Source organism: Ornithodoros turicata, chromosome 4 (assembly GCF_037126465.1).
Source record: "Ornithodoros turicata isolate Travis chromosome 4, ASM3712646v1, whole genome shotgun sequence".
In the NCBI taxonomy this organism is placed as follows: domain Eukaryota; kingdom Metazoa; phylum Arthropoda; class Arachnida; order Ixodida; family Argasidae; genus Ornithodoros; species Ornithodoros turicata.
Window position 1 is genome coordinate 38038805 of NC_088204.1, and position 5616 is coordinate 38044420.

Below are 5616 nucleotides of genomic sequence, written 5' to 3' on the forward strand. Positions count from 1 at the left end.
CACATCCAGAACATCGACCTTCATGCGGGAACTTGAGCATGCTGTTTTAGCGTCAGTAGCATTTGTAGTGTGGGAAACATACATATCATTTCAGGCCTCAAGTGTTAAAGGATGGGGCTGAATACTGGTGTGAAGCGGGGAACATGCAAACACGAGAGGCATACCCAGGCCATCAGAATCCATCAAGTAGGTTATTGGGAGTGGGCCTAGGATATAAGCTTAGTGTCAGCTCTGCCAAGTGAACTGTTACTGTCATTCTAAAGGACGACGAGAAATGGCTAATATCTATGCCGTGGAATCGAGAGCTGCGCGACGTCTTCCACTGCAGATTAGAGAGTTGGAAGTACCGTGCGCGTTCTGGTTTGGAAATGTACTGTAGGAGACACGGTTTCTAAAATCAGCACTCTGTGGCTTATCACATCTCAAATATCCATGTTGTATTAAATCTCAAATGTTGCAAGACTATTTCTTTCGAGTAATAAACACGTGCTGCACATGGTCCACCTTCAAATACAATTTTTGCACAACACTTTTAAGTGTGACTGTGAAGTCATGCACCACCAGCTTGTCAGCGCCATTTGGCTTCTGTCTTTCAGCACAACTGAGCTAATATAGGAAGGCGAAGTACTGACAGACGATTTTAGCTAACCATGTCCCCAACAGTACATGCAAAAAGAGCTGTCGTCAGCGCTGAGATGGTACAAGGAAAGCCCACTCTCTTGGTGCCCTGTCAGGCAAGCCTTGACAATGCTCTGGACAATGATACAATTGTATCATTGTCCAGAACTTGGTCTGTCATTTTGCAGAAATTTGCCTTACAAGATATGACCGGGCATACCAAAAAGCATACTGTTGTAACTTTAATTTGTTTAGTTTTAATAAATCATTGTTCGCTGTAATGTATTTCCGTAATATTAAGTAATGTGACGAATCGTTTCTTGGACGATTTTTCTCAGGAACGAAAGTGTCCATAATAACAATGCACGACTGTACTGCCCGTGCACGACCTTCCTTTGATTTATCCGCAAGCGCCCAAAATGTTAAGCATAGCCCTGGCCCGCAAAAAGAAAGTTTTAAGCAGCCGGTCCGGGCTCGGGTTTCTCAGTGTCCGTGCTGCTCTAATCTCTCCTTCGTCGATCGCATATACAAGGTTTGCAACAGGTTGCAAGCGATAGCGATAGTTGGAAAGAGTCCGTGCCGTGTGTCCGGCATTAACAACTACAGGCAGACGTCCAGCTGAATCATGGGTGCATAATAATATTTTAGATACACGAAAATGCACACCATACCATATATGCCCCAAGTCGGGTTTGACGAGAGAACTGCATGGGTCTTCGCCGTTTTAGCAGTTTGCCAGGTTGGTTGTAGGTAGGTGGGGTAGGTGCAGAAAAAATTAAAAACATAAGAAAATAAAACAAGATAGATAGAAGATATCCTGTTGAAAAAACTCATATAACTTTCTATGTGTAAAGAAATGAGCAATATGTGTAAAGAAATGAGCAATAATTGAAAGGCAATGAGCAATATGAGAAAGGCAATGAGCAGTATGAGCAGCGCTATGTGCAGTATGCAACGTTATGAGCAGTATGAGCAATGTTATGAGCCGCACGGCAAGGGCCAACGAAGCGCTATATGCGCAGATATAAGCAATACGAGAAAAGCAGTGAGCAGTATGAGCAACGTTATGCGCAGTATGAGCTGCATTTCGAGCAGTATGAGGAAGATATGAGCAGTATGAGGAAGGCTGACCGTTTAGTTAACCAGTTATTCACCTAGAAGTGCTGGCGCCACAGCGTCTGGTGATGGCCTTTCAAGAGACGCTCGTCACAGTCGGCGGGCCGTAACGGTCGCAGCTCCATTTCCTTTCGTCGATTCTGTTCAAATTTTAGGTGCATGTTTCCCGTTCCGACCGTGTCCTACAACATTCTATTTGGCTCTTGGATTCTCATCCAAGCCGTTTGCGAGTGCCATCTCAGTGCTTGGACGCTTACTTGCTTATTCTACCCTGCTTCTCGGAGCCATCTGGACGTATTTCGCTCCGCTCTGCGTGGGACTTATATTTTCGTCGCCGTCTCCATGCTGTGACAGTGTCTTTGTGCCGTGTCAGTGATCACTGAAGGTGTTTTGTGTGTGTACCTTAGAATCAACCTACAGAAGCCGTGGCAGGTGTGTGCGCATTCCAGGTACGTTGCAGTCCCGTTTTTCCGTTATCGCTCGTTATGTCTGTCGGGTTAGCTGTCTGCAACTACCATATTCGTGCTTTTTGTGACTTTTTGTGGGAAAGCGTTCGCTGATAGCCTTTGCATGTGTGTATAGAGTGTTTAAAATAAAGTCGTGCACCAGGGCATACCGAAATCGCACGTTAGCATGCAAAAAAAAAATGTGTATTTGGATGCCCCAAAGTGAAGCAAGCCACAAACACTCTGTGTCAGTAACCCGTTGCTGCAGCGAACAAGTTTTGCAAGCATAACGCAAACATACTCAGATGTTTCAGAACCGCGTTCATTGGACATCACCAGCATTAGAGGAAGGTTACGTTCAATTTTAATTGGCAAAATGACCTTGTGCGTTATTCTGACTGACTAAATACAACTTAATGCTTTGAAGGTGTGATCTACGCGTTGGGATGAGAAACAGGCCCCCAGTCATGTCCATTTCAGCATGAACCCATACGGTTGTATAAGTTGTGGGAACTGGAATACTTCTAGGCGCAGAAATTTAGCGCAGTTCTAATTTTGTTCTTTCTTTTCAACAGATACCTTCGTCAAATATGCAGAAAAAGAAACTATCGACATCAAAGGTGCCTGGACAGAAACGGAAAAAGCTCATCAAAAAGCATTTGGCAAACTTTCTGAGGGACCTACGTCGCGCCAGTACCTGAATAAACCGGTATTTTGTAATCACGTGTTGTCATTTTAGCTTAATCACGCCATGTCATGTTGCACGTTTGCTCAGACGGTTCATGTGCTCATATAGCTCATACGCTGTTTGAGAGAGTGCTCATATAGTTCATACATGCTCATATAGCTCATACATGCTCATATAGCTCAGACGTGCTCATATAGCTCATACATGCTCATATAGCTCATATGATTGCTCATACAATAAACACATATACGAGCCTCATGTGATTGGCTCATACAGATGGCTGTATGGTTTTTTTCGACAGGGATGGATAAATTATCTTCGAAATGGGGACGAAATAAACAAAGGAGGACAACACATTCCATATTTCGTACGCTAATGAGATACCACATGCCAATCTGCAAGGCGCCGCCGCGCTCGTATGCCAAGTCTGTTCGGAAAACATTTTCGGTTTCAGTTTTTCACATGTACGGCATCTAGGAAAAGCGCGCCGCTCTTTTCAAAAGTCCCAGAAGGGCTCAGAAACAGTTAAGCTGCATACCCTAAAATCCACTTTGATCACTCGACTTCACATGGGAAGATTTCGTTTCGTAATATTCTTTGCATCCGAGGCTTGGAACTTCCTTTGAACAGTTCGACGAACTTTTCGGAAAAGTTGGATATCTTTTTTAACCCGATCGAATATCGAACCCTCGCCGGTTCGTGACGGTCCTGCTCTCAAGCAATTACGAAGCGAAATGACTACGTGTATTCGTTTGGAAATGGGTGGGGCGCCGCCATGTCGTTTCGCGCCACTTATCCATAAATGTCCACAGGGTCGACGTATTGTAGACGCCTGAAGGACGGTCAGAGGTGCATCCATAAACCTCCTCTGTTTCTCCTGGGATGTCGTGTGAGCATTGAAATAACTGTAATACAATGTAACTAAGGTGCTTTCATAGTTAACTGTACTTGTAATTGAGTTACAATGATTCCTTTGTAATTATAAGTGTAATTCAATAACGTTTATGAACATGATCGTAATATAATTACGTTTGTAAAGTAATGTTTACAGGTCATGTTCTTCTCTGAAACACACGTTTCAACCATTAGGGAATCTAGCAAAGGGGGGGGGGGGGCGGGATATGAAGATTTATAAAAAAAAAAAAAGCAATGGAAATCTAGGGTTCATAAACGTAGGCTGGATATCGAACACAGGAGGTGGTGTCTTGTCTTATAACGCACCGTTGATAAAGAGAGTTTGACATCTGGAGCACTGTACCAGGATGTTGCCCATGCCATAGAACCTCCCTAACCCCACTGCATATACTACTGTGATACCGTTGTCTTTTGCGAGGCCGCCCACACGCAGTGATTTAACCACACACATCCGAGCCCCCCGCAACGACAGCAAATATAGAGGGGGCATTCTAAAATTTAGTGAGATTGCTCAATAATTTCTCAAAAGCACGTCAATGCACCCCCTAGCAGAGCTCCCTCCCCCTCCCCCCTTCAGAAACGAAATTCTCGGTAAACCACAGGTCTTAGTCCACCACTGGGTAAATTGCCTAATAGTCCCGCGTTAACAATATGTATGCATTACGTGCAATGCGCACACTAACTTCTAACTGCACACCTTTGCCTTTGTCTCATGAGACCATTCTTTTGAATTTCGAACTTTACTTTTTATGTCTTTTTTTCTTCTTACTTTTGGATGGCTCTGGCTCGCGACTGTGGCCCGTTTTAGCGTTACTGTTGACTCAATAAAGTTTCGTTCATTCATTCCATCATTCATACAGTCATATGCAAGTGCATTCTCTATTCGTCCCGTGTACTAGGGCATTTTACTGCTTTTATGATGATCTTGCTTGGATCGCCGCGTGGTTTACGCCTTCTGCCGTTCGCGCATCATTAAAATGCTGCAACACAGGAATATTATAGAGAAGCATCGATGAGTGCGTCAGATGTTCCATGACAAATTGCCACTCAACAAGAAAAGCAAAACAATCACCTGCCCTCCGTGTAAAACTGGAACAGGGCCTAGCCCCATGCCAGTCTATCTACACCGCTATCGTCCGGCAAGCTTTGACCGGAGTGTAGGGAAACAACCTTGATACCGAAACTAGACACTGCGGAGTTCGCTGTACTCATTCACACAGAGATTGGATTTACTGCCTTTCTGAAAATGTATTTCTGAGTCAATATGCTTTTACTACATCACACAAAATATCGAGGAGAGAGACACCCTCGAGAGAGAAGGCGCAACCTCATCCGCGCATGCGACGAAGTATTTGGCGCCAAGAGCCGGAACGCCGAGATGAACGGGCAGTTCATACACACTCAAAAGGGAAGAGATGCCCTCCACGTGGATGGCTACAAGTACATCTTCCAGCGCCAGAACCTCAAGTATTCCGCGTGGAGGTGCAGAGAGTACTGGACCAATAATTGCCCAGATGAGCTCGCACTGCTGACAGACACCTGCAAGTTTGGGCATTACAACACACACGAAATACGGGTACACCAGAATGTCAGTAGGCAAATAAACGTAAGAGTAAAATATCTTTTTCTCATCTACACAGAGGAAATTCTACGAAAAAAGACTTTATTTTGGTATGATGAAATTCCATGAACATTGTATTGGATGGATTGATAATAATAATGGACAGTCCACCAAGTGAACTCGAAATAATCTGCATGACCTAGATGCACATGGACTGTGGTATAACCTCTTGGCACTGAAAGGTATCCCCATGTATACTGAAATAATGTCTC

General features: G+C 44.2%; 1 long non-coding RNA gene across 1 annotated transcript; it reads left to right on the forward strand.

The window, feature by feature from the left end:
- The first annotated feature begins 1979 nt into the window (after positions 1-1979).
- Positions 1980-2900, forward strand: LOC135393022 (uncharacterized). Its single transcript, XR_010422384.1, has 2 exons — positions 1980-2183; positions 2756-2900. It is a non-coding gene; the product is annotated as an uncharacterized LOC135393022 (long non-coding RNA).
- The last annotated feature ends 2716 nt before the right edge of the window (positions 2901-5616 follow it).